Source organism: Sebastes fasciatus, chromosome 7, assembly GCF_043250625.1.
Source record: "Sebastes fasciatus isolate fSebFas1 chromosome 7, fSebFas1.pri, whole genome shotgun sequence".
Lineage (NCBI taxonomy): Eukaryota > Metazoa > Chordata > Actinopteri > Perciformes > Sebastidae > Sebastes > Sebastes fasciatus.
In genome coordinates, this window is record NC_133801.1 from 16,044,845 (window position 1) to 16,056,500 (window position 11,656).

The following is an 11,656-nucleotide window of genomic DNA, read 5'->3' on the forward strand; positions in this document are numbered from 1 at the left end:
CCCCCCACCAGATCTGGAGTCCACCATCGTATGCAACTGCTCAAATCTTACACGGGCTCCCACTGGTAACCATGGGAACTCGGCACCTGTCTGCAAGAACAAAAACTAAAGTGCAACAGCCACTTTACTATTATTGTTATTGTTAGTATGCGACATTCTCTAACGTTTTTACAAAAAGCTGCTTTTATTTTTTATTTTTTTTTTCTCTCTGTTCATTTGCCAACCAGTCATTACCTTATTTTATATGGCTATTTTTATTTTTTTTTATTTTCATTTTTTAATGTGTCTGTCATTGGAACTCCAGAAGGACTCTTGACCAATCACGGGTTGCTCCTGTTTCTGTGTTGTGCTGGTGTGTGTGGTCCTTCCTTCTGCTGCTGCTCAGTTGGCTGGAAAAAATATTGGGCACTTATTCCTCATTATCATCTCCATCAGTCACTACAAAGACTTATTGACTAATGCTGCCAAATTTCTAACAACTAGATATCAGCACAGGGTTTTAACATAATGAGCATTTTAGTTTTTTCCGGGTTATTTCATATTTTGATATTCCTTCTTTTTTACCACACTCAACTGGATTTCTTTTTTTCCTACCTTTCCTTCCTCTTTATCCTTTTTTTTTTATCCGCTTTGTTTCATTTTTTCAGTTTAATCTCAGTCGTCTTCCAGCGCGTAGCTGTCTGTCCGGCGGTATCATCCCTGTCGTTAACGTCTCCACGTGAGTGCTATGAGCAGGGCGCTTACTGGCCATCACCCATCCTGCTGCGTGTCCCACTGTGTCCACATTAGCATAACACACTAAGAAAACATCACCTACTTCATGCTACATACTATGCAGGCTAGTATGTTGTGACACTATTGAAATCTTAACCTTAGCGTAGGTCGTTTAGAAAATGTAAGAATATTTATAACAGCGTGGGTGGTCGTGCACACTTTCCCATAGACACACACACTCACACTCACGCACAGGGGCTCCTGTGGTGTGTCGGAAAACACATGATCACATGGTGACACTTACACTCCAAGTTATGTTGTTGCTGATCAACACACACTTACACACACACAAGCAACATGCATTTCTAGGGGTGTGCATGGCAGACAGCAGAGAAGGAGTTTAAAGGGATTGTGTTGGCACAAAAAGAGGAAAGCAGGACAAGCAAGACAAAAAAGGAAGGAGGAGGAGATAACACATTCACAGTCGGGGTCATTTCATTTCAAGGTACAAGACATTTGAGTTTGTGACGTCTCACCTGCAAGAGACCGCACAAACGCTCTGCTATTTTTTTGCACTACATGTATTGTACATTGATTTCCTCCTCCTCCCTTCCTTCTTCCAGGCGAGGACTTTGTAACCAAACACTCAACAAACAGAAACCCAGTTGAATAAAGGACCAGTGAAATAAATGTGTGTCGATAGAGCGGATAGGATTCAGTCCACTAGTCCATTCCACAGTTGCACGAGTGCTGAAAAGACCAAACCAGCGTCATCGGTGGTTGAGCACCACGTTTAGGACGAAATTGTGGACGGTAATGCGTAAACACCTGGTCCATGATGGATGATTTGTTATTCTCTGAATTTGGGGGTCAATATATTGGCGTTGTGAATTGCAAGACAGAAAAAGGTGCTGGTTTTTAGTGTTTATGGCTACAACAGTTTAGACATCTTAGCAAAGAGTGCAAAGCCGTGATGACGCAGTGTCACTTAGTTTCAACACGGTCCAGTTGACTTTTAGCAGTTTTTATGAAAAAGATGAATCCATTTGTTCACTCAAATTTTACACATATCTGCTTTTACTGACTGCATCTAAACATATTTTTTTAAAAACCCACCATAAACATGATGCTCATCAGATGAGGATATTTGAGCCAATGAGACGTGGACCATACAGCCATTTATATTCTGTTGCCTTTTTATGCTTCTACATGTAAAGGCATTTATGTGCAAAGGCAGTGTGGTGACCCATCTTAATCAAACACTACAAAACACACCGAGTAGTGGTGGTGGGGTTTAATATTTAGATGGCATTTTTCAGGATTTACACACACACACACACACACACAGACACACAAACACACACATACACACACGCACACAAAAAAAGACTGAAATCACACACACTTCATGATCTGTAGAGTACAGATTTGTATAACAAAAAGCATTTACTGCGCAGGTATGTAGATGAAGTGGTTTGATAATTGCAATAAAATAAGAGGGAACGCCTCCAACTGTTAAAACACAGTGATTATTTTATCAGCGTTTTGAATTGATTTTTAAAAAAAGAAAAGCTTATTGTTGTAATCTCTAAATATGGATTATAGGCTCTGTATGCAGCCTCCGTTCAATAATTATTACTGCTAAGAAGAGAAGTAGAACATATCAAAAATTTGGGAATAACTTTGTGAGGAAATATTGCACAACGTAAGACAAAAAAAAACAAACTTGACTATAATTTAATGCTAAGTAACAGGTACCTAGGCTTTGTAGTGCAGGAGGGAGGAAGAAGCAATTTATATTGTAATTAAAAATAAAACAATAAGGTCGAGTGTTTGAGGTATTCTTAGTCCAGATGTTTGTACACTAGTAGGTTAACTCTCAAAGAAAATATTGCGTAATGCCGCTGTCGGATGAAAACCGTCGATCTTTGAGCCTTATTTTTTTGAAACAACCCTCGTTATCGGGTCGTATAAAGTGTTCCCACCACGAAAGCATCTTGTACATTTTAACCCAGTTAAAGAATACAGAAAGTGGGTTTTCTTGCGACAGCAGCAATGTTACTCGTCATTAGGATTTATTTAACCAACCACTACTTCTGTCAGTATTTCTCAATTAAATCTTATGGGTTTTTTTGTTCTTCTTTCCCTCTGGTCAATTGAGCATAATGGGTATGCATAATATTCAGGTGTATTTCACTATAGCATTGGATCTCTAAGTTTAAAAAAAAAAAAATGCAGTATATTTATACAGCAAGTGGTACAGTAATGTATTTCTAGCTAAGCATGGTTGCATCAGTGTGGCAGCTACTGTTTGTGCTTTTAATATACATTTTTTTCACTTCTTCTGCATCTGTGTCCTCTACATATCTGTCACTGGGGAGGGGGGAGGAGTTAAGACGAGGTCTGGCAACAAACTCGTGGGAATTCTCGTCACCAAATCCCACGTTTTTTTTAATCGTTGCCTGGATTTACAGACCTCGAGGAAAGCAGGTGACAGAACTGAAAGGGATGATGCTTTTCGCTGTCTGTTTCTGTCCTGTGTTGGTTGCAAAGATGTATTGAATGATGAATGAAATCTCTCCACGCCCCCTTTTTTGTTCTGTGCCATATTTCACCAACAGTTGAGTAAATATTAGTTTCTTCTCCTAAGTAACTGGTGAATTCTGAGTCCTTGTTCTGTCTAGCTTCCTGTGAATCTGTGTTTTCCTATTGCTGTCCTCACATTGTTGTTAATGCGTATTGCCTGTCTCACTTTTTATCTTTCTTACTGTATCCTCCCGTGTTTCTCCTACTTCAGAGGCCATTTTGCATCCCTCCCAACCATTCAAACATTCAGTTTTTATCACATTCAGGGATGCAAAATGTCACATCATATGTTCTGCGCCCTCTCATGTCCACTTTGACCTTTTTAGCCCTCTGCTCTCACATGTTTCTTGGTCTTTGTGTGCTCTCAGAGTGACCTTTGCGACCACTCGCCACCTCAGTAGCAGCCATATTGAACTATATGATAGTCATCAAGTTGGTGTCACTAATGGCGATTCCTTTTTTTGGGTAATGGTGAAATCTCCACTGAGCCTTTTTTAAACACTAGATGTCGCCAGTGACCGATTCTGAAAGTGGCATGTGATAAATTAATGTCTTTTACTTTTAAGAATCACAATTGGATGTCACATTTTGAGCACTGAGATTTCATTTTTTCGGTGGGGGTGGCCTTTTCAAAATAAAATATCCTATTTTCCGAAATAACATTTTAGACAACAGCTAAGGTTTTATTTGTTCTTACAGGAAGAGTTGATCATTTTAAGTTGAGCATTAATACGAGAGTTTTTCTTTTCTTAGGCTGTGGACCCAATGCTCTTAAAAAACAGTATTTTTTTAATGTGGAGGCTGAGTAGAGAGGCAGACCCACGGAGCATTTGGGACAGTTGAAGTTAAAGACAACCACAGAGCAGATTTGTTTTTTAGAGGTGGTGAAACTGCTTCTTCATTTCACTCCATTCCTTGCCTCTCATTTATTTCAATTTGCACTTAAAGTGGAAATGGACGGTTGGGACACTTTGATGTGTTTAGACGGGGGAAATGCAAAGTTGTCTTAAACCATAGGTCTTTTATCATCTTTTTATTTTCAACCATCAGTGACATTTGAAAGGTGGTAACTTTAATGAGGATTTTATTTTTATTTTTTATCCAGTATATTTTAACCTTCTTCACTTTGACAGTGAAAAAGCGACCAGAACCATTCATACCACCCCTCCTCTCCTCCCACCTTCCCACCTCCCCTCTCCCCTCTCTCTCTCTTCTTCTTTTGCCTTGCAGTTGCTAAGTCTTAGTTTTATTTTTCACCAGTATAAATTAAAACACTACTATCACAGTGTATAGTAGGCTCTTAAATGTCTTTGATGTTCTGCTGCAGCTTTTTAATTTCAATTTGTCCGAGATATCTCTCAGTTTAATTTGACACTAAATGTGATGCAAAAAGTGGAAATTCCTTGTCTTCCAAAAAAAAAGCATACTTGTATCCCCCCGCCCCGGATCGAGTATTAGGAACAACCCCATCTTTGGAAGTTTTAGTTTGGTACCCAGTTTGCACATGCTATGGTATATCTGTTACCGTAAGGTTGTGTTTGAAACTGAAGCCCAACGTCTGTTCAGCGTTGAGAGAAGTGAACTGTATGTTAGCTATTTGGTCCAGAGTGACGGACCAGCGTCAGGCTTGTGATATGAAGTGTAAATCTGTTTTAATTTTTTTGTTTTTTTATGTTTTTTTTGTTGTTGAGGGGTTTTTTTTAAAGATCAGTTAGTGATCTAGTACTATAACTAAGCCAAGTTTGTAATTGTATATTTACTGTAAAATGTAGAACATTGAATAACTATTAAAATTTTCCTATAAAAGGAAGATTGTTTTGTGTGACCTTATTTTATTCAGAATGTATTGCCTTTGTTTGGGGTAAATCTGTTAAAAAAATGAACAAAAGTATTTACAGTCACCCTGATTCATCCCACTATACTGTGAAAAAACACATATAGAGCTGCAACTAAGGATTATTTTCATTGTCGATTAATCTGTCGATTGTTTTCTCGATTAGTAGTTTGGTCGAAAATGTCGTAAAAAGGTCAGTCAGTGATTCCCAAAGCCTAAAATGACGTCCTCAAATGTCTTGTTTTGTCCACAACTCAAAGATATTCAGTTTACTGTCAGAGGAGTTAAGAAAACAGAAAATATTCACATTTAAGAAGCTGGAATCAGAGAATCTTTACTGTTTTTCTTCTTTTTTTTTTAAATAAATACTCAAACCGATTATCAAAATAGTTTGTGATTAATTTAATAGACAACTAATCAAGTAATCTTTGCAGCTCTACAAATATATTTACCTGATATTCTAGTTTGAAAAATATGTGTGACATTTCCCCAAGGTGAACCGGTTTATTTTGTATTACGAAAGCGACGCCACAACCACGCGTTCCCTGGAAATTACTAGAATAGATTACAGATAAATTAGAGCCTCACCTTAATGCTGACCTGTCATTCTAATTAAAGGGGTATGACATTGTAGGTGAGGAGTTATGAAAATCTCCATGAGTCACAATCATCGAGCAAGATGTATTACATCACAGGGAAATGTTGCCCCTTAAATCGGATTCCCACATATTCCCGTAAAAATGTACGACTCACTTAATTATAATGGTCTAAAATCATTTCAATAGTGAATAGTAGAGTGTATTTCCCCTTTAGTGACACATCAACGTTGCAGTCTTTGCTCCTCTTTGTCCCATTTCAGGAAAAGATTGATGTAAGGACACTGACTGAATGAAAAGTGCAGTCTGCGTTCAAATAGAAGAACCAGAAAGCATCAATTCCTTTGTGGCTGAAAAAGACTAATGGCAAAGGACACTCACTCTTTCACTTCTCCCTACATCCATCAGCAGACATCCGACCGGCGGGGTTGAGCAACACCAACCACCACTCATCCAGATAAACGCAATGCTGAACAAACACTGACACACACACACACCTCTTTTATGCAGAACGCCCCGCCAAACACACACAGTTTCATATCTTTATCGCTGACAATAATTGAATGCTGCTTACGATGCAGGTTAAGATTCAGTCTGTTGGGTAAATTTGTGTTCCAGTTTTAATCGCATGCTAAGTGTCCTTGTGCAGTGCCATTTCCCTGAGTCTTATCTGGTTTATTCCTTCATCCAGTCACACACGCAGGCTATCTTATCAGAGTTCTAATCAATGCCACAATACGATCAATCCATCAATCGAAATTTTGTTAATATGACACTTTTCATACAAGAAATACACTAAAGGCAAGACTAAATAACTTCTGCTGAACATCGGCCACTGTTGCCACAAGTGACAAATATGGGATGAAGTGCTAAAACGGAAGTATCCGCTGTACAACAATATATAACATCATACCAGACCAAGTAAGGTTGTAGCAGCAAACCCCCGGAGTGTATTGAATTGAGAAAGGGTTTTATTGCTTCTAAATTCAACTGTTCCTTCGTAAGAGGAAAGATGTGTCATTTCTTCTTTCAAAAGTCTCAAGTATTTTCCGATAAAAGCATGTTCATGTGTTAAAGGTGTATATCAAAAGGGGCTAATATGAATAAAATACAGTACAATACAAATGTAGTTTATACAAATGTTTGAAATAAACAAAGAAGAGCATTTCATTTTCTGTGAAACAAGTGTTAATGATAATGACCACAGTGGCCATAGAGGTTCGTTATTGAGTATTGAATGACTTAATCCGTCCGTTGGGATCCTGCAGGTCAGATCACACAGCAACACATGGCCTCACAGCACCTCATCTAACCACTTCTTCCTTTGCGTCTGTGCATCTGCAGCTTTGTCTCTGCATTTTAGTTTTCAGGCCGTTGAGCTTTTGTTGGAACTAGTGTTTAAAATTAAATCACAACTCGTTTTTTTTACGCTTGATGTTTGTTCATTTTCCCATGAATACTTGACCTGTTAGTATTTGTGTTGAAACATTCATTGTGTTGTTATGCCAATAGCTTGTCAACAGCATATCTTTATGCACTCATTTCACAATACGGGCTCATTATTGTACACTATATTATGCTGTTTCCACATCATAAAGCCTTTTTGCTACACAGTAGTGCTTTTTGCATCCTATTTCTGACCATAGGAAGGAAGGAATACCACATCCTGCAAATTCACTGATAGCTGACTAAGATTTCTTTAGTTGATTAGTCGTTTTCTGCTTTTTTTTCATACTGAATGATGTATTTCCAAGATTTAAAGTGGTGCTTTAAATCATTTTTTGTGTCTTTTCCCTTTAGGTTTCCCATGTAATATATTGGTTCATCTTTAAAGAGGACTTATTAGCTTTTGTGCTTTTTCCCTTTCCTTTAGTGTGTTATATAGTTTTATATTGTATAGTTTTTTTGTGCATGTAAAAGGTCTGCAAAGTTACAAAGCCCAAAGTCGATGCCAAAAGGAGTTACTCTCCCCCACAGAAACACTTCTCCTGAACTGCCTGAAACGCCTCGCTTGAAGTCCCGCCTTTTCTTCCGTAACATGATGATGTCACAAAGTAACACATTTGCATAATACCTGCCTAGCTGCTAGTTTGGCACACCCTCATACAAAGCTAGTTAGAGCGGAGCTGGAGCGGAGTCTGGATAGTTTGGTTCGGTTGACCAATCACAACAGAGAGCCAGCTGACCAATCAGAGCAGACTGGGCTTTTTCGGGAGGGTGAAAAGAGTTGCTGCAGCACAGCCGGTATGAGAAAAGTAAAAAAAAACGAAATACAAGCATGAACCTGAAAATGAGCATGATAGGTCCCCTTTAATAGTTAAAAACTAGACTGGGTTCTGCACAGCGTATACATGTTTAAGCTGTCAGTGCAGGAATATTCAGCTGATTCTAACAAAATACACACAGCTCTTTAAGCAGACAACAATCATAACATCCTGTTGGAAACGACTCTCTCAAACAGCACTGGGCACACTGTGCATGGGCTCATAATCACACACACAGTTAGTTCTGACATGACAGAGTTGTTTCAGGGGGTTTAAGTGGAAGTGATAGTGATGGACAACCTGGAAAAACCAAATGCAGTTTGTTAAAACACTCCATCTCTGAGGTCAATTACAGGATTTTAATATCGTGTGAAAACAGCCGGTCACACACTAGAAAGTTCTAAATGAAGCCCAAGTGGTGACACAAACTTTATAGGGTCATCAGAATATTTGCCAAGAAAATTGTTTTGTGGGAAACAACCACACACGAAGACTGTTTTGGTTCAGCTTTGGGTGAAACTGTCTGTCTCTGCAGACATCAAGACCAGTCAGACCAGTCCAACGGTGAGCAAATAAAATTCAAAATAAAACATTTAATGGCATCATCCAATGAAAACAGTGTGAGGTGAGTCAGCCGTGGTGAATGCAGAGACGCGTCTTAAACAGAATTCAGATTGAGTTTAGTTATGTAACTTAACCACAATACTTAACGTCTGTAACATTCAAGCTTATCGAGTTGTGCTATTGCAGATGTAGAAAAAGGGTGGAGGCCTAAAATGACCTTTAAGGCTCTTGCGATACTCCGCAATCATTACGAAATCTGCTGATTAAGCTTGGAGCAACTTCTGAAGGGAAATCAACTTCCCTGTCTGCACAGGTCTTTGTTTCAACATGACGAACAAGCTCATTCAGAAAAACAGAACATTGCCGGGTGACTGTTCAGTCAGTTGACCCTCTTTCATGTGTTCATTTTCATTATCAGTGGCAGAAAGACAGCGAGAAAGCACGTAGATTGTCGTCTTTCACTGTTCTTACATGCTATATTTTATGCATAACACCCAGTTTTGTGCTGTTACAGTATGTCAGTGTGTGGTCGAGGGTAATGGCAGACAATTTCCGGGTGTTTACTAATTCTGTACAAGCAACAGATAATAAGAAGTCATCTTGTTGTTCTGTCTTTCCCAGCAGTGGCTAATTCCTCTGACCACTATACAGTTGGCTTGAATTCAAACTCATAAACATGATAGTTACATCTCTCACACAAGCACACACTTTAAACTTGGATCGTGTTAATGAAACACTAGATTTAATCCACATGAACGTTTTGTTTTTTGTCACGTAGTCTCTGGACCAGTGTCACGGCTCCGTGCTTTGGATGTGACGACTACAGGAAGTGAAGTGTGTTCAAATCAATCATTCAAACTCAATAAGTTATAAATTAAACATAGAAAGGAGTGACTCATGAACAACACAAGAACCGACAGTTCTCCTTCCTTTAGCAGGCTAACATCTGATATTGACAAGTTTGTTAATAATACACTATTAGACTATGGGGGTGCAAAACCGTGGTAACGCCGTTCGCCTCACTCAGAGGCCATCATTACCATAACAACACTACTTTAGGAGCAACAGAAGTCAGACGGCGGCTGGCGGTACCACGGTTTTGCACTCAAGCATGTCGGAGAACTACGGTGGCCTTCAGGTAATGTAAAAACGCAAAAGGCTTTCTCTAGAACCAATGATTGGTTTGTCCGTTCTGGGCTAGAACATGGCGGAGTAACATGGCGGACTCTGTGAAGAGGACCCCTTACCAATGAAGGGCTCATTCTAAGCTAAGAAAAACATGATTCTTAGTTTCAGGTGACTATACACTAATCAAAACACAGTTATGAATATTATATTCCATTTCTGCCAATAGATCCCCCAAAATGTTACACACTGCTCCTTTAATGTAGTTACAAAACAGAGACATGGTGTTTCCTTCAGACCTCCGTCTCTTCATTTTCAGATGGGATCCAAAACACAACCATTACTTCAGAAATATAATACTCTTAACTACCTTATAAAGGTAAGCTACCGTGAATCTGAAGGGACAAAAGGCACCCGAGGCAGCAGCCACAACCGTTTCCCTTCCACATATAGGCCATTGCATCTTTGTCGCTATAGGCAACAGCTTTGGTCCAAGATTAATTCCTATCAGCTACTGTGTTAACAAACATTGCAACAGGAAAAATACAAAGGGACCCATTAAGAATGTTTATGTTGTCAAGTTTGAAAAGGTCAATATTGTTCAACACGACCTCTTTATGGGTGTCACTCAGCAATTAGTGCTTTGTGATGCTTACGGGATTCTAGCAGGTAAATAAAGTTGTGCTGCGGTTTCCCAGATTTGTGTCTGAAGCGTGACTATAGGCCTTACATCTTATCAGATATAGGCCTCTGAAGAAAACCGGATGCCGAGCAGGAAATAGCAATGTTCCCAAATCAAATAAGAGTAACCTACAATAAAAGCCTACCATAAAATCGCAGCGAGAATAGACACGGTGGCACATGTAAACCAGCTCTGTTCATTTCAGTGATGTTTACCAAAAGTTGCCAATGTTTATGTCAATGAGCAGCAAACCGATGGGTTATGTAGGCTACACCATGGCAGTTGGTGTTATTATTAAATCATTATCCTATGGGTACCCTTACTAAAACAAAGTTTATTCAAGTGTGCTATTAGTATACTTCTTTTGAACGTAAAATAAGACACTATACTTTCAATTTACTTTTTATGTACTTATCAGAAATATACTAAACAAAAGTATACTTGGCTCATACTGACATGTATACTTAAAAGTCTAAGTATACTTGACTTATACTGACAAGTATACTTAAACGTCTAAGTATACTTGACTTATACTGACAAGTATACTTAAACGTCTAAGTATACTTGACTTATACTGACAGACAGACTAGGCTTGTAGTAGTGCTTGCTTTTTGATAGAGTAGCCTATTAAAGTGTGTGAGAGTTTGTAAAATGATGATTTGATTGAATTCACTTCAATTCATCAAGTTTTTGGATTATCCATTCACCGTAGAGGCATGCGAGAATAACACATTTTATTCTTTATTTTTTTAATCTCGTCAAAATTCATCAAGTCAAATAGTAAAAGGAGCGAGTCTCTTTATGTAATACATAAATCATTGGCTAAGTACTATAAGTTAAAGTACAGCCAACAAAGTATACTTTTATGAACTAAAAAGCAGAGATGCTCACAAGTCATTTTTATGTCCAAGTCAAGTTTCAAGTCTTTGGGCTATAGCCTTGCTTATGAATGGTCACTTAATGGAGAAGGAACTATTCAAAGTATTCATTTACTTGTTGAATTTTGTTTTAAGCTATTTTAACCCGATTTCGACAAGTGAGTTAACTGGCGTGAAGCATAAGTATTGTTGCTATGTAGGGTGACCAGCTCCCAACAAACCAGTGTGGGACAATGTGGGACAATGTGGGACAAGTTATCAAGGCTGAGAGGTAGTCTACAATTTCGACATAATGTCTATCTAACTTAAATAATAAACATTTCTATTCTGCCCCTTATCTTGTAACATCTCTATGCATCCATTGATCAGTACATCTCTTTTATATCCGCATATTTCTTGTGAGACACACTTAA

General features: G+C 38.5%; 1 protein-coding gene across 4 annotated transcripts in view; it reads left to right on the top strand.

The window, feature by feature from the left end:
* The window catches only part of fam168a (family with sequence similarity 168 member A), a 29,398-nt gene extending 27,313 nt beyond the window's left edge, over window positions 1–2,085 (top strand). For all 4 annotated transcript variants that reach the window (XM_074641872.1, XM_074641874.1, XM_074641873.1 and 1 more), the window contains one exon: window positions 12–2,085. The gene's annotated coding sequence lies outside the window, so the exon portion shown is untranslated. The remainder of the gene's footprint in view (window positions 1–11) is intronic.
* Window positions 2,086–11,656: the final 9,571 nt, after the last annotated feature.